Raw genomic sequence first — 19507 nt, forward strand, 5'->3', positions numbered from 1 at the left:
CAATAAATGATAGGAACTAGGCATGATGGAATGGGTGATGGGGTAGGGATGATGGAAAGGGTGATGGGGTAGGGATGATGGAATGGGTGATGGGGTAGGGATGATGGAAAGGGTGATGGGGTAGGGATGATGGAATGGGTGATGGGGTAGGGATGATGGAAAGGGTGATGGGGTAGGGATGATGGAATGGGTGATGGGGTAGGGATGATGGAAAGGGTGATGGGGTACAGATGATGGAATGGGTGATGGGGTACGGATGAGGGAATGGGTGATGGGGTACGGATGATGGAATGGGTGATGGGGTACGGATGATAGAATGGGTGATGGGGTACGGATGAGGGAATGGGTGATGGGGTACGGATGAGGGAATGGGTGATGGGGTACGGATGATGGAATGGGTGATGGGGTATGGATGATGGAATGGGTGATGGGGTACAGATGATAGAATGGGTGATGGGGTACGGATGAGGGAATGGGTGATGGGGTACGGATGAGGGAATGGGTGATGGGGTACGGATGATGGAATGGGTGATGGGGTATGGATGATGAAATGGGTGATGGGGTACGGATGATGGAATTGGTGATGGGGTTCGGATGATGGAGTTGATGATGGGGTACGGATGATGGAATGGGCGATGGGGTACGGATGATGGAATTGGTGATGGGGTTCAGATGATGGAATGGGTGATGCGGTAGGGATGATGGAATGGGTGATGATGTACGGATGCTGAAATGGGTGATGGGGAACGGATAATGGGGCATGGATGATGGAATGGGTGATTGAAGAAAGGACTGACAATGATGGTAGTCATGATGGAAGTGAAGCAAAGTTTGACAAATATAAGGACTGATTCTAACTAGCTGTCTCTAATCTTTCCCTAGACCTTTCCTGAACTGTAACCTCAGGCAAATTCCACTCTCCCTGCAGTATCGGTAAACTCCTCAGAAGCTGGGGTTACGGAATAAAACTTTTTAGCTGCAGTGCCAACCCCTTTATAGAGTACATGTCACTAAAAATTACTTTGAAAAGTAAAATTTTTTGATCGCAGCGGGTCTCACTTCTGTATTAATAGATATAGCCAGGAAGAGAGTGCGTGGTTGTGCAATTCACAACCTGCAAGTCCTGCTTGTTTATTATGTCCCCGTCAAAATATGTCAAAATATATGGATGTATCTGAGCTGGGATGAACCATATTACACTGCAGGAACCGGAAATGCTGAGAGGGAAAGTCTGAAATCTTCATATGTGGAGATTCAGGTTATCTACTCTTTTCCAATCCTTCCTGCAGAACCAACTTCATACTTTGAAAAAAAAAAATAACAATTTGTTTTATGTTTTGATGGACTCCTCCTTTAAATCTCAGAAACCTTCTAATTTCAGCTCTTCTATCTGATCCGCATTCCTCTGTTGCCTCCTTACAGCGTTCCCCGTCATCTCCTCTGTTTTATTCAATCATTTAATCCTTTTAAGAAGCTGTCTCAATGTGACCTACAGCATATTTCACTAAAAAACAAGTCTGTATCGTGTCCGATGCTTAAATAAGATCAGGATCCATCATTCCTTGTATCATTTGCTTCCACCGATACAATGTATCAACCTTATGAAGTCAAATTTATCAGCTAATTGTTTGGAACAATCGAATTCCTTGCACAAAGCCGGAAGGATGAAATGTATAAATGTTGGAGGCCATAGATAATACAGTCGAGACAGATCAATTATCTATGGTTAAAAATACGATTGTAGCTAAAACTGTTGGATGTGTACACTTTCTAGCCATTTCATAACTTGTATATATGTTTTTTTTAACCTTTTTTCACCCCTGTAGGTTCCATTTGTAATGTTTACTAACCCCTTTTCTAGTGAGTACTGACTAGTTGTTATGATGTCTCCCATAAACTCAGAGGTGTAGCTAAAGGCTCATGAACTGCCGGCAGGACATGATTGAGGTTGTAGAGCTGCAACCTGGAAAGACATAAACTGCAAAACTACAACTCCCATTATGAACTGCCAGCAGGACATGATGGGGGTTGTAGTTCTGAAACCTGGAAAGCCACACGCTGGAAAACTACAATTCCCATCATGTGCTGTCAGCAGGGCATTATGGGGGTTGTAGTGCTGTAACCTGGAGAGACACCAGCTCCAAAATTACAACTGCCATAGTGAACTGCCAGCAGAGCTTACCTTTCCTGGTTCCTGCTCTGGCCTCTTCTGGTAAGTTCTGGATCCTGTGTAATCGCTCAGCTCTACATTACACAGGAGGAAGTGCCATGTCAGGACAGGGAGCACAGGGCTCTCTGGCTTCTGGCAGGGATAAGCAATTTAATTGTATTAGCGATTGCTAATAAAATTAAATAGGAGAGTAGAGGAGTGTGCAGAATTGCATACTGCAGTTCTCACAGAACAGCTGTCATCACAGCTGATTTGGGAGAACTTCAAAATGACAGAAGGTGTGTGTGTGTGGGGGGGGGGGGGGCAGTAGACCCCCCTGATGTGTGGGCCGGGTCACTGTGTCATTGCGATCCTTATAACGATGCCACTGCATACACTATATACACATAAAAGAGGCAATCCTACTCCCCTATATTTCTATAATTCACCCTCAGAAGCAGCAGCATGGAGGACATTATGGAGCAGTACTCAGCAGTGTAAGATATGAATCCAGAACTGGGGAGTTATATAGCACTTACTAGACCACCTTACTTTTAGATCCTTCTCTCTGGGCCTTTACCTCTATATCACTATGCAGCTTCTCCTCCCTCTCTACTCTTCATAGACTTCTACAGACAGCTGTAACTTGATCCCTCAACTAGCTGATCCATCTGGAGACAGATTTTAACAAATTTTGCAAAGTGAACGCTAAAATTAATGGGGAGGGGGAGTAGATATAAAATATATTACCAACTGTCTTATATCCACTCTTTCCTTCTTGGTTTCTGGGGAATGGTTTATGCTAATCTACAGCTGAGCAAGCAGAACTGCAGTGTAAAGCATGGAGGACACAGCAGCAGTCTGCAAATATAGAATGCATAAACACAATACAATGTTATAATTAAAGGAATAACTATTGATACAGGCTAACAATTGTTGATCCATAGGGTGCTGACACCAGCACCCCCACCTATCAACTGTTCATGCACCACGGTGCATCAAGAATGTAGCCGAAAGCATTTGGCACACTCTTATATTTGCAATAATAGGAACTTTCATGATAGCGAGATGTGGTATACATCGTGCTGCTTACAATATGTTCACTGACCTTTTGGACCTGATCATGCAAAGCCAGAAACACATTAGTGAAGATTTAGCAAAATTGGTGGAAAGTGCAAAGAAAAAGTGGTGCAGTCGTCCATAGCAACCACATTACCAACTCCTGGCATCTAACCGGTTGCTTTGAATAGCGACTTGGCGTCCCCCTTGCATCAGTTTTGATAAACCTCCCCCATGGATTCCTGTGCAATAACCCTGAAGTCGCTCAGCTGTGAAGCTGACATGTTCAACCCTTTTTTTCCATTACATCTCAAGGATGTGATATCATTATTTTCTCATCTGGCTGACATGTACACAGAACATAAAATATTAACCAGCGTCATAAGACTGCAGCTCATCTACTGAGTATAAAGTGTGAGGTCTTCAGCCCCCCGGTGTGGGCTGCGACCCCTGAAAGGTTCCAAGGAAAGAGGCTGTCAGGAGGGAGGCCCCTGCTATGATACATAGGAACATGATTACTGCTGGTGAGACTGTCTCGCTCCATAGTATAGATACACTTCTAGGGTAGTTTAGACCTCGTGTATACATTATGGATGATAGTATGACGAGAAATACTGATCTGTATAGTAGCCCACTCCGATCCTGGCCCCTTTACCTCCTAGGTGCCATGGTCTTCAGTAGAGACGAGCAAATTGATTCGGCAAAAATTAGATCTGGTCTGAATTTCACAAAATAATTATATAAATTAGAATTCTTGTGTACACTTACCAGCCTGAATGTAGGCAGCGATTTTATAGTAGCAGCTTCCACTCACTGCAGGAGCAGGGACACCTCCCTTTGATAGGAGTCCCTGCTCCTCTGTATACTTTGCCTGGACAATCAGGGTGTTTCTAAATCCGACTCAGGAGCCGAATCCAAAACAAATCTAATTTGCCAAATCACTAAATCTTGGGATATTCACTAATTTCTAGTCATCAGATTAGAGGAACATCTATTCTATCCAACTTCATCCACCATTTCATTCACCATTTTGGATGCAACGGTGGTAAATACCAAGCTGGTCATTGAATCCCGTTCCTCCACATATTATTAGATTTATCCATTACCAACAATGGCTCCATCAAGTATCAGCAAAGACTTTTGGTAATAAATATTTAGCTTTTCATATTTTCCCACATGTTCACTTAGCGCCATTTTATGACTTCACAGTTTTTTTCTCACCTTTCTCCATTATGTCTTCACCATATATATTTTTCATGTGTACATTTTCCCACACGTTCACTTAGTGTCATGTTATCGCATCACACTCTTTAACTTCTCTGAATACTTTGTTATTTCTTAGTTTTTGCTGCAAAACTCATATAGTATATTCTGTTCTTGTCAGTTGTGTTTTTCATCTAACTTTTTGCCCATACATTGAATATATCTCTTGTAACATTTATGTATTTACGGTGTGACTTCTACCACTGGACAAAAGAGTCCTTTACCTATGGTTTTGGGTATTGTTTTGTGCCTATGGCTTGGGATATTCACGTTCCTCCTTCTCTTCTGGTCGCTGTTGGGGACAGTGACATCACCTATGCACTATACTGAAATCTAGGTGTGGTGTCCTACCACGGGTGTTACGTGTATATACACTCTTCGCAAAAGTCTGTACTTATTGTACTTGTGTGGGGATGAAAGCAGTACTAATGTTCACCACTAAATGTCACTGTATTATATATATGTATTTGGAAGCCGCACAGCTGAAGGATGTAAAGGGTTATTGTTTCTCCTGAATCGGTAGACCAGTAGGACTCTTGTTTTCTTCTTTCCTATAACCTTATTTCTTCTGTTGCACTCTTCACTCACTCACAGCGCACGCTAGTCACGCTGGGGAAGTAAGTCACATACTCGTAACCCAAGGCGCTAACTCTGTGCATATGCCAGCAAAAACTTCATCTACAGTGGCATCTTGGCTTAGGGCCCTATTCAACGGGACGATTATCGTTCGCATAATCGTTAACGATAAACGATCCAAACGACCGCTATTACGAAAGACCTGAAATCGTTCACCCATTTACATGGAAAGATAATCGTTACTTATGTCGTCTTGTCGTCGCTTTTGCGTTTGTCACTACTGCGAACAACCGAACGACATCTTATTCAATGCGAACGATTTGAGAACGAGCAACAATAAAAATAGGTCCAGGTCTTATTAAACGATCAACAATTTCTCGTTTGGTCGTTAGTCGTTAACTGCTTTACAACCGAACGATTATCGTTTGGATTTGAACGATTTAACGATAATCTGAACTATAATTGTCCGGTGGAATAGGGCCCTTAGACTGCTGGCTGTGGCGCAAGAAAGCTCCTGAGCACTGCATGCTGGGTAAGAAGAAAGGAAGATGAGATGTTGGATGTAAATATACAGTTTAGATGTAAACAACTAGAGAGGCTGATACAGGAGAAATAGGTATATAGGGAGAGCTAGGCTTCTGCTATACAGCCGAAAATGTTTAAAGGAATGTATCGCCTATATTTTTTTACTGATTAGATCCAGATACTGGAACATGTTCTTTTTTTTCTAATCTATTTCTATTTTATTATGAAGGGATTTGCCTGAGCTGTTTTTAACAGTATTTAGTGGCATGCCTTATGGCAAGCCTCATGGACATAGGCACAATGAACCTTTTCAGACCCTACTCTTTGTATGGTACACATGTAAGCATGCTCTGTGACCTCTGTGACCAGTGCAAATGTCATTCCACAGGGAAGGGGAGGCTGAGCTTCTATTGACTTTTTTTTTTACTAGTGTCACCCTTTACTGTAATGCTGTAAAATTCACTTTCCAGCAGCATCCTCCTTATCATTACATACAAAACAAAAAGTTTTAGCTTTAAGCCTAGTGGGCAAATAGAAAATGGCAAGATTTCAGGATTATTTTATAATATAGATGTTAAAAACTAGAATAAAAACCTGATTTAAATAATAGGTAATTTTCTGATAAAACATTTCCTTTAAATATCGAGGAAAACTTCTTTAACTTCTAAAATCTAGCCGAATACAATATCATCTCCAGCTCAATATACAAACATGCCAAACAATATATATATATATATATATATATATATATATATATATATATATATATAAATTTAAAATATCTAGAGTCACTTCCAGTAGCTATTGTTTTTTCCATTGTCCTTTCTAGAGTTACTTGTTCTATTTAACAACATGAACTTTATTCCTTATTGTTGAGCTGTATTTCTGATTCCTTATTTTCTATCTGATTGGTTTTACGTTCCTTTCTATTTGTCGAGCTTTTGGCCTACTTTATGGTTAATATCCCACTTTACATCTTTTAGTGTCATTCATGCTTGTAGCTCTCAGATTATTGTAAGATCGAATTTGCATTTGTCAACTTTTAGACAAATTCAGCGGATGCTTCTAGGAATGATTGTTTCTTCACGCGTAATATGGTATATTTGTAATCCATACTAGTTATATGTCAAACTGTATTGCTCGTGATTGTCATATATATCATTATATATCACTATATATTATATGTCGTCTAAGAAAATAAAGTGGGATCTATTAACAACATTTTCCAACCTGTGTTTCTCCTTCTCATGTACGACTACAACTCCCATCATGCCCTGGTAGTCGCAGGCTTGCTGTTGTACACTATAGCTATGTAGACTGCTTCGAGATTTCTCCTTTATTTGACTGACCATGGAGTTACGGCAGGGAGAAGTAAGAACCTTATGTTTGCTCTTGAGCCATACAATGGATCAGCCCAGCAGATTACCAGCCCTAAACCAGAATCCATATAAAGTTATTGTTATTAGCTTCTTACGACTTGCATAAGGCTCGCAGATGGGAGACTATAGGAGCTGGAATGGCCCTAAATGTTCTCCGGTAACTAAATTCATAAATTACCCACAAGCAGTCCCATAAGAGACATTTACGGAGCGCCGAAACAGGAACGTCCAGACTTTCTTGGCTGTTGAGATTTTGGCAGTAAATTACATATTAATTTTTCCCCAAACTTTCGGTTATATTGCAATTTAACACATTCATTTCACATTGAGTGGTGAAACAGTGAAAGTAATTCTAGTGGTCATACGACCGCAGGTGATGCAGGTATGACAGTGCCCCTGTTCTCACTAACATGGTCACATGAGAGGATAGGTCACTGCCTCCACCATATCAGCACACATCAGGTGTCACAGTTAGTGCAGTTAACTGCTGTGCCCTACTGCAACCACTAGGTTTTGCACTTCCCCAGAGCACAGCTGCAGTTCTGTAGGAAGCTACCCCTCTCTCTTATACACCGCCCTCCCTTGACCCTGGGTATAGCCGAGTTCCTTCTGGCTAACTCCTCCCAACGTACACCCTTCCCCCCCCCCCCTTTAACAACCGCCCCTCCAATGCCCACCCCCTCCCACTTTACCTTTACTACACAAACTTCAGTCGACTCCGTTTTAGCGTTGGATAGAATGGCCACAACAGCCTTTTATTAAAGTGCTTAAAAACATAACAATAAATAACATGTCAACCAATGTCAAATAATCAAGAATATTATCCAGAATAATACTATGTATTTTGTAAAACCAGGGAGGTCTGACAGGGCACCATACAGGGCAGTACCAACACCGCACCCATTTTCCCTAGCCGCACCGCGCCGGCTCAGGAGCTGACAATATGTCAGACGGTACTGCCTAAACACCACACCGTTCCCAGGGCCCTATCCCGAAGGGAACAACACATAACTTAACAAAACTTTCTATTACCATATAACTTTATAAAGAAGGGGAAGCCATCCCTATGATGGGTCCCCATGTATCCAGGCCAATTTGAGGTGCCCTGTAAGACCTCCCTATGCCGGCTGTCATGACAAAGAAACAAAAAGACCCTCACCCAAACCACCTTCGCAACCCACATTGCTACCTAGGGCGGGCGGGCGGGCTGAAGCTGGTCCGGCGGGCAAGTGACGATCCATGTGGTCCTCCTTGCTTTATGGACTCCGACTCCTCCCTCAGTGAGTGACCTGCTCCAATCCCCTGACCCCTTTTCAAACCACTCGCCACCCCCTTTAACCCTTTCCTAACTGCCTGCTCCTCTCTCCCCTCAATCTACTCCCTCTCCCTCTATGCCTCCAGTCCCAGCTGAACCCGGTCATGCCGGGCCTTCGCTATACTGCGCCCGCTCCATGCCCTTTCTATGGTTTGAGAGGTGGTGCCTGGCCAGGCAGGACATGTGGAGCCTGTCTCCAGAGCTAGTGACCCCTCAGTTATGCATTGCTAGTCTCTAACCTCACCCCCCCCCCCCTTTGCCTACACCGCAGATTCTTCTCTCAGGACAGTCAGCCCCTAAAGTAGCCGAGGAAAGCAAGACTGGTCTCCAGTAGAGCACAGTGCAAGATAGCCACTCTCTACTGAACTTCGCTCAGCTGAGTAGGAAGGAAACTACTAGCTAGTTAGATCTTCAAGTCATTATATATACTTCACCACATCCCGGCAGAGTACTCACTACATTAGGCAAGGGGCCCTCCTATCCGGTCCCTGACACCCGCTACTACTCTATTCTTCTTATACCTGTTTAGCTACTATTGTCGTTGTTGCCATGTTTTGTACTTAAGCACTATTATTTTTGTATTGCAGTGAAGAATAATTCTAGTAAAGTTCAATTCTGTTTAAAGTGGGACTCCGCCCGCCTCACCCGTTCCTACACTCTGCACCTCACATCAGTTCTACCTAAGGTCCAGTTGCCGTGTGTCCATGGGTGGGTGTTACCACTCCTGGCCACTGTGACAAGTAGCAGAACACCAAACACCAAAACACCAGAGCCCCCCAGGAGGTTCAATACTAGTCCCAGCGACCCAGGCTACGGCAATCGGATATCATTGATACACTAAATTGGTGATAAGTCCTGTGTACCCTGTTATAATGAAGCAGCAGTTGAGCATGTACAATGCTGCTCTATTAAGGGTCTCTGGGACAGAAGGACACAGCGAGGTACACTCAGCTTTCTACGCCAGTCCCATAGGTCCTTAAAGTGGTTTTCAAGTAATAACAACCTATCGCTTCTACTAGGTGCTTGATTCATCGGGGTACAGCTGCTAGAGGCTGTATTACACAGCAGGATAATGATGGGGAAACAAGGGTTGAACTATCAGTTCAGCGCTCGCTTCCCCCTCATTCCCCGCTCGCTGTCTGTGCTATATTAAACGCACAGACAGTGAGTGGGGGGAGCAGCAGGGGCTGCTCGAACAATCCTTAGATCCGCAAGTCATCGCTGACATGATCAGGATTTTTCAACATGTTAAAAGACCACGATCAGCAACTTGGACTGTGAAGGAGGCCGTAAATGGCTCTCATCTCCTCAGCAACCCAGAATTCAATGCTTGGAACCTTATGGCAATTTTATTTGTACATAAAGATGAGATTTATGGGACTGTCCTACAATAAGATTCTCCCTGTTGTCCATAGCAACCAATCACAGCCCCAATAGCCACCAATCACGGCTAAGCTTTCATTTTACCAGAGCATTGTGAGAAATGAAAGCTGAACTGTCATTGGTTACTATGGAAGTTGTGATTGGTTGCTATGGACAACAGAGAATCTTACTATAAGAAAGGGTGATTTCCTGCTGAGAGCAGCGACTGGTCACTTGCCAGATGGTGAAGTGTGACTCCACTGCAGTAGTGGTTGGTCAGGGAATAGCTCAGCCAGGTGTTATACTGCCGCTTGGGCAGTGAGGCTGGCTATACCCTTTCCCCTGGGGTCAGTAACCTGCCAGGCTATTTGGGGGTCCCTTGGGTGCTTACCACGGTGGTCCGGAGTGGAGTCGTGACCCACCCGGACTATTGGTACCGCCACCCACAGAAAGAGGAGATGACCCAAGGAAGATGCAATGACTGTGTAGGTGCTTGGACAAGAATCACAGAGTCCCATTACAATAAATAAACTCTTCTTTACTGCAGGAACACTTGATACAGTGATACACAATAGGCTTTTGCCTTAATAAGATACCTTGGACTTTAGTAACCCCATCTGTGCTGAGAGCTTGAAAAAGAGTACAGCTGTGCTGACTGAGTTGCGTGTTGAGAGGTAGAAGAAGATCAGAGAAGTAGGGAGGAGGATGTCGAGAGAGTCCCAACCGAAAGTAGTACTGTGCTCTGCCGGAACTTGAGAAGTAGAATAGATAGAAATACTTGAAAGTAGAAAGAATACTTGTTCCTGTGTTTTGACTCTTTTGGTCTTTGCACCACCTATTGCCCACCATTGTCGGGCAACCCGTCCTAGAGGGTGATACAAGCCCCAGACCTTGTTACCTGGGATGAGCAGAGTAGCCAAGGTTTCCTGGTGACACCCACTTTGCGAGATATATCTGGATCAATTCCTATTTATTCAGGATACTGTCCTCCACTTTTAGACTGGTTCTCGGCATGGGCTGGGATGATCCCTGACTTGTCCTCTCAAAGTGTTCATTCAGCACTGCATAGTGTGTAGAAGTGCTGCTTTCAAGAAGAGAGTGCTCTTGCTTCCCATGAGCGTCTGTTCACTACAACACCTCAGACTACACCAGACACTGACTCGTTGTGAGTCCTCTAACAGGGGACCTGGCATAAGCCAGGGCCCAGTTTGACCGCTATAGGGACCACTCTGGCTTGCGTTCTTCCTCTACAGAATACAGAGTAAGACTCCCAAAGGCTACACTTCCTCTCCCCATGTGACAACTTCCTACAGCATATGTAACATGTGCTGTGAGTGGGTGAGAAGGGAGTGCAAGAAAAAGAGAAGGATAGAGATAGGTAGAAAAGAGCTCTTGTTGGTGCACAGATCACAGAGACAATAATTCTTTAACTGCTACAGCTGTGCAATACTTAGGCAAACAGTACATATACTAGCGACATCTAGTGGTAAAACATAGATAATACTTCTCTACCACTAATACTTTGAAGTACAGGCTTTTGCGATGGGTATAAAGACGAGGAACACCAGTGGTGGGACAACACATTAGAATATTTAGACACAATATAGTAAACCATACTGGAGGGGAGAGGGGCAATAGAAAATACAGCATAGGGCATCATCCAATCTTAAGCAGGATCGGACATATTGAGCTATATGTGCAATCAGGGGCCCAGCAGGAAAGGGTCTCTCTGCCACCTAAAAAGACAATAAGCAACATCCCACTCGCTCTTATACGAAATACTAGAGACTAAACTAGTAAACTGCTTATAATTATAGATAAGGGAATGTTTCGAAATTAGTTTAGATCCCTTAACAGTTGTGTATGGAATAGTGTTGAGCACACTTGCCGAACTGTTCGTGATCGGCAACATCCCCTAAATCCAAACACTCAGCATTTGACTCTCGGTGGCTGAAGAAGTTAAATGCAACCCTAAGGGTCCTATTACACGGATCGATTTTTAACGACTAACGATAAACGATCGCAAACGTTCTGATCCCAGCAAAACAATGAACAATGTGCAATTACACTGAACGATTAGCAAACAAATGCGGAACGTGAGCGAACGAATGTCTAATTACAGCGAACGATTAACAATAATTTTAGGTTCAGATCTAAGGGTCCTATTCTACGGGCGGATGGGGGCTTGATCAATAATGTAAACAAGCGCTGATCTGCTAGATTGGCGCTCGTTTACTGGGCTTATTCCACGGCCCAATAATCGTTTAGCGAGGGCTGCAGGGACATCGCTACCGATGTCCTTGCAGCCCTTGTTTAAACACCATACATTACCTACACATGTTGCAGGGCTTCTCCTTTTTCCTCCCTATCCCGCGCGCAGCAGCATCTTCGGTGCGGCCTGTCTGTCTGGCCAGTGATTGGCTGAGCGATCTGTCAGCTCAGACAGGCCGCTCCGAAGCTGCTCCTGCGCGCGGGACCGGGAGGAAGAAGGAGTGCAGGCAACATGTGTAGTAACCGTATGGTGCTTGTGAAATCATCGGTCGCCCACTGTGCATCGCTATTCCACGCAGCGATGCACAGTCGGTGCCCGATGCTTTAAGGTTTTAACCTAAATAAACGATCAGCCAATGACACAATCATCGGCTGATCGTTGTCTCTATTCCACCGAGCGAGAATCGGACGAATTGGGCCGATTTGGCAAGTCAGCTCAATACAAACCCAATTCATTCCAAACAAATTTGCTAATTTCTGGTTACAACTAATGAATATTCAGAAAAAAAACATGTGGGGGCTCTTTATTATTAGAATGATGTTCTATGATTGGAGAGCATGGAGCCCTCATACTGTTCTAGCATGGGGGCCCTCACTGTCTAGGTCATGCATGAGCAATGTTGCTATATGTGAACTATAACCAAGCCAACACAAGATGTAGATATAAAGCAGCACACGCTCCTTGTTAAACCTATTCCCAGAAATAACAAGAAATAACAAGAGCTTCTTATTAATTGGAGAACAAAGATCCCCCACGTCCTAAGTGTATAATGCTATGTTTGGAGGTCAGCGCCAAAACAAGTGCAGAAACGGGGCCTGTAACAAATATCGGTAATTAGCAATTCCGCTTCCCACATAAAGATCTGGAGATGTATTATTTTGCTACTTCAGGAAAAGCTCTTTTCAGCTTATAATTTGCAGCTTTACAAGTTTCATGCCTGGTGACTGTGGGATATTTCAAGTGTAACTACACAAGAGGGAACCATACGGTAATTGTATCAAGTAACTGTTCAGTATTATACCGCACTGAATAGCCCAGATGTATTATGTACCTTCTCCAATGGCGCTAGTGTTTTACCAGCCTGGCAGCCGTCACAAAGCCATGATAATCTCCATTCGCATTAACGCTCAATTTTAGTTATTCCTCCTAACAATGAAAATGAATTCTCTGCGAATATAATATTAATGCGAGGAAGAAGCTTGAGAGAATGAGCGCCTAATGCATCCCAGACTGATCTGCCATGGATGACATATTTGCATTGGGAAGAGGCTGATGGGAGACGCTCGGCCGTCATGTACAATCTGCATCCTGATTCTGAAATAGCTGATAGAATAAAATGAAAGCAGGATAAAAAGGTAAAATAAACGCCTATTCTGACATTAATTTATATCATGACGAGATCAGGAGATGCTTCTGTATGTGTGAGCTGATGATGATGATGATGTCATCTAATCCAGGACTGGATGTTCTGCCTCTAGGCTTCTATAAGATGACAACCCTTCCTTTTATTAAAACCCTCCCTATCCTGCCTGTTCCTTCCCCATCCTGATGATTTCTTACTGATCGTATATTTATTTAATCCATATCTCGCTGTTCTCTGTTCTAATGCAGTACCTCTCCCAAGCCAACCAACCAAGTGCATCCACATCCTCCATTATACCTGTATTTCCTCCATATCCCCATCATATTTCTTCTTTTTCTATCTCTTAATCTCCATTACTTCCTTAATCAGTAGTTTCTACCATTCTATCCTGCCCCCTCCTTTACACACTGTTTCCTCTCTATCCTCCCTATTTCTTGTCCTTCACCTTCTATCTTCTTGTCTTCCTGTCTTCACTTGTTCTTTACTCCACTATCTTCTCCCTACCCACCCTATTACTTGTTCTTTACCCCATCTTCTCTTTATCCTGTCTGTTTCTTGTCCTTCATGCTCTATTTTCTCTATATCCTGCCTCCTACTTGTCCTTCATCCTCTATCTTCTCTCCATCCTTTTCATTGTCCTTTACCTTGTATCTTCTCTCCATCCAGCCTTTTACTTGCCCTTCACCCCTTATATTCTCCCTGTCCTGCTGATTCTCCTTCACCTTGTATCTTTTCTCCTTCCTGCCTCTTACTTGCCATTCACCCTATATCTTCTCACTGTCCTGCTCACTGTCCTTCACTTTGTATCTTCTCTCCTTCCTGCCTCTTACTCGCCCTTCACCCTATATCTTCTCTTCATCCTACCTCTTACATGTCCTTCACCCCCTATTTTCTCTCCATCCTGCCTCTTACTTGTTCTTCACCCTACATCTTCTCTCCATCCTGCCCGCTTTTTGTCCATGAGGCTCCATCTTCTCTCCACCCTGCCTGATATTTGTCCGCCACCCTCTATTCTCCTCCCCATTTTACCTTCTTGTTGTTTTCTAAAACATATTCCTTGTCCATTCCAGCTAACCTCTAAGATAGACAGCACCTCCAAGCACAAGCTCAACATGACTTTACTTCTCAGAGTCAACAAACTTGGAAATGTTGTACATTTACACAACACAAACGCGAACAACAGCCGTAAAAAAAAGACTTTGTGGCCATTCTGCCGGCCATAGAGTGAATGAAATTCAATGGTTAATTAATTTTTTATTCACACATATATGTCCAGCAGACTTCTATGGGTGTAAAATACTCTTCCTATTCCCTGCAGACTCACAATTACTCTCTTCACACTTACTGCTCCTCTCTACACACTCACAGTTCCTCTCCGGTATCTCCCTGCACACACACAGTTCTTCTATGCACACCAAGAGTTCCTCTCTGCACACTTACATTACCTCTCTACACACTCACAGTTCCTCTCACCACACTTACAGTTCTTCTGTGTACACTTACAGTTCCTCTCTGCACACTCACAGTTCCTCTCTGCATACTCACAGTATTTCTCTTCACACTCACAGTTCCTCTCCGGTATTTCCCTGCACACTCACAGTTCCTCTCACCACACTTCCATTTCCTCTAACAGTTCCTTTCTTTACACTTACAATATTTTCCTGCACACTCACAGTTCATCTCTAGTATTTCCCTGCACACTCACAGTTCCTCTCTGCCCACTCACATGTCCTCTCTGCACACTCACAGTATTACTCTGAACACTCACAGTTCCTCTACACACTCACATTTCCTCTCTGCACACTCACAGTTCCTCTCTGCACTCTCACAGTTCATCCCCAGTATTTCCCTGCACATTCACAGTTCCTCTCTGCACACTTACATTTCCTCTCTGAACACTTACATTACCTCTCTACACATTCACACAGTTCCTCTCACCACACTTACAGTTCTTCTGTGTACACTTACAGTTCTTCTGTATACACTTACAGTTCCTCTATGCACACTCACAGCTCCTTTCTGTACACTCACAGTTTCTTTCTTCACACTTACAATATTTCCCTGAACACTTACAGTTCCTCTATGCACACTCACAGCTCCTTTCTCCACACTCACAGTTCCTCTCTGCATACTCACAGTATTTCTCTTCACACTCACAGTTCCTCTCCGGTATTTCCCTGCACACTCACAGTTCCTCTCACCACACTCCCATTTCCTCTAACAGTTCGTTTCTTCACACTTACAATATTTTCCTGCACACTCACAGTTCATCTCTAGTATTTCTCTGCACACTCACATTTCCTCTCTACACACTCACATTTCCTCTCTGCACACTCACAGTTCTTCTCTACACACTCACATTTCCTCTCTGCACATTCACAGTTCTTCTCTACACACTCACATTTCCTCTCTGCACACTCACAGTTCATCTCTAGTATTTCCCTGCACACTCACAGTTCCTCTCTGCACACTCACATGTCCTCTCTGCACACTCACATGTCCTCTCTGCACACTCACAGTATTTCTCTGAACACTCACAGTTTCTCTCTACACACTCACATTTCCTCTCTGCAAACTCAGTTTCTCTCTACACACTCACATTTCCTCTCTGCACACTCACAGTTCCTCTTCAGTATTTTCTGCACACTCACGGTTCCTTTCTACACATTTACAGTTCCTTTCTGCACACTCACGGTTCCTTTCTACACATTTACAGTTCCTTTCTGCACACTTACAGTTCCTCTCTGCACACTCACATTTCCTCTCTGCACACTCACAGTTCCTCTCTGCACACTCACAGTTCCTCTCTGCACACTCACAGTTCATCCCCAGCATTTCCCTGCACATTTAGGGCCACATGTATCATCCGGCGGACGGATGATTTTTGGCGGAAAGTGCCGATTTGCGTATTATTTTATACGCAAATGGCCGATTTGCGAATAAAATAATCGCAAATCGGCACTTTCCGCCGAGTACGCCAGGGGGCGGAAAGGGGGCGGAAAGTAGGCGGGAAGTGGGCGGAAGAGTCCGCGCGATTTATCATCCGTTCCGCCCAAATGTACGCCGAAAACCTACTCCAGTCCTCAGCTGGCGTAGGTTTTCGGCGGTGCGCACCGGCGCGCACAGGATTTATGTACAGGCAGTCCGCCTCTACATAAATCCCCGTACCGCCGGAGCTGCGGGGGCATTTTTAAGTCCGGCGTAAAAAACGCCGGACTTAATAAATGCCTCCCATACAGTTATTTTCTGCACACTCACAGTATTTCTCTGCACATTCACAGTTTCTTTCTGCACACTTATAGTATTGTTCTTCACACTCACAGTTCCTCTCTGCACATTCAGAGTTCCTTTCTTCAGATTCACAGTATCTCTTTGCACTTCCTTTCTGTACTCTCAAAGTAAAACAGTGAGGAACATGTGCAATATGTATGGACAGATAGATATAGGATAGACAGATATAGAGAGATGACCAGGCTGTTTCTCGCCAGGGAGGAACTTTTCTCTTATTGATGATATTTAACATATGTAAATGAAGCTTGATTGCATCTACCCCGTGCGGCCCTCCTCTGCATGCTGATGCCTCTCCGCCTCGGCTTTGCAAACATCATTAATATTAATAGTATCCTGGACTGTAATCTTGGGCCCTTTGGATGACATTGATTGATTGAGCCCCGACACTGTCACTTGCCATATATACGGACATGCACTTAATGTCACCGGCAGGGAGGGGCTTGTCTCTGTTAAATGGAGATTTAAAAAGAAATAAACACATCCAGGAAACTGTAAATCTATTGTGAACCTAATAACCAATGTCACAACAATGTAAATAAGATGTAAGACTGTAGAAATCCAATGTATCAAATCACTTGAGGATAAGAGCAGCGGCTGCGCTCTGCACGCAATGTTCTGCTTGTCCATTCACCAGAATAATAGGAAGAATCAGGAGTTTGCACTTTGCTGTTCCGAAGGCATCGAGGGATTTAAGTAGATTGAATTTTCATGTTCCAAATGTAGTAAGTGACCCCTTTAATTTTAAATCTTTTGTGGTAACACATTGGACTTTCCATCTCACTACAAGTCCCCAGTGATATCACTAATACAGCATGTGACTTTATAGCTGCTCATACCCGGCATGCAATATCAACCAAAACTATTGAGCTTTCCTTTAGTTATTATAATTATTATTATGGGTGATTATTACATGTTCATACAGATATTGGTCATGCAGTGACTTACAATAATATCAATGGGGCAGAAAATTTTCTTAACTGAATTATACAGTCCAAGACACTGCCAAGAGCAAAGTACTCGGGGAATATATGTAGATGTGAGAAGACATATGTATACTTTAAATTGGTGTATAATGAACATAGAGCAAAAAGAACTATTAAAACATCTATATTCGTATAATGTTAATATAAGATGAATATAACTACTAGAATACTACGTACATGTACGAGACTATAGCTACTAGAATACTGCCTCCTATTTACAGGACTATAACTACTATAATACTGCTCCTATATACAGGAATATAACTACTATAATACTGCCTCCTATATACAAGAATGTAACTACTATAATACTGCTCCTATATACAGGAATATAACTACTATAATACTGCTCCTATATACAGGAATATAACTACTATAATACTGCCCCTATATACAGGAATATAACTAGTATAATATTGCTCCTATGTACAAGAATATAACTACTATAATACTGCTCCTATATATAAGAATATAACTACTATAATACTGCTCCTATATACAAGAATGTAACTACTATAATACTGCTCCTATATACAGGAATATAACTACTATAATACTGCTCCTATATACAGGAATATAACTACTATAATACTGCCCCTATATACAGGAATATAACTAGTATAATATTGCTCCTATGTACAAGAATATAACTACTATAATACTGCTCCTATATACAAGAATATAACTACTATAATACTGCTCCTATGTACAAGAATATAACTACTATAATACTGCCCCTATATACAAGAATATAACTACTACAATACTGCCTCCTATATACAGGAATATAACTATTATAATACTGCTCCTATATACAAGAATAAAACTGCTATAACACTGCTCCCATATACAAAAATATAAATGCTATAATACTGTTCCTACATACAAGAATATAACTACTATAATACTGCTCCTATGTACAAGAATATAACTACTATAATACTGCTCCTATGTACAAGAATATAACTACTATAAACCTGCTCCTATACACAAGAATATAACTACTATAATACTGCCCCTATATACAAGAATATAACTACTACAATACTGCCTCCTATATACAGGAATATAACTATTATAATACTGCTCCTATATACAAGAATAAAACTGCTATAACACTGCTCCCATATACAAAAATATAAATGCTATAATACTGCTCCTACATACAAGAATATAACTACTATTATACTACTCCTATGTACAAGAATAAAACTACTATAATACTGCCCCCTATGTTCAAGAATATAACTACTATAATACTGCTCCTATATACAAGAATATAACTACTATAATACTGCTCCTATATACAAGAATATAACTACTATAATACTGCTCCTATATACAGGAATATAACTACTATAATACTGCCCCTATATACAGGAATATAACTACTATAATACTGCTCCCTATGTACAAGAATATAACTACTATAACACTGCCCCCTATGTTCAAGAATATAACTACTATAAAACTGCTCCTACATACAAGAATATAACTACTATAATATTATGCAGGAAGATGAATGAATCCAGCACTCACCGTGATTCAGATGACAGGTGGACTTCCCGGGAAGAAGCAGGAAGAAGCACCGAGTGGGCGTGAAACGTCATTCCGGGGTATAGGCGCCCGCCATTCCATCTGTCCTCCCTCCACCATGGATCTGTGTCTGTCGGAATAAAGACATAAGCTTGGAAGTATCGGTGAGTGCCCCAGTCTCTACTCTCTCTCGCTGTTGCATTGCAAATCTCTGTTTCTTTTGCTGGGAGCACCACAAGTACAAGCATATCAGGTCGGTTCCCCTACCATACGTCCTTCAATTGCTAGCATTGCTGGCAGTGCCGACTGTACTCTACCGCTGCATAACTACTATAAGGCTGGGTTCACACTACGTATATTTCAGTCAGTATTGTGGTCCTCATATTGCAACCAAAACCAGGAGTGGATTGAAAACACAGAAAGGCTATGTTCAC

The sequence above is a fragment of the Dendropsophus ebraccatus genome, chromosome 8 (genome assembly GCF_027789765.1).
Source record: "Dendropsophus ebraccatus isolate aDenEbr1 chromosome 8, aDenEbr1.pat, whole genome shotgun sequence".
NCBI classification, from domain to species: domain Eukaryota; kingdom Metazoa; phylum Chordata; class Amphibia; order Anura; family Hylidae; genus Dendropsophus; species Dendropsophus ebraccatus.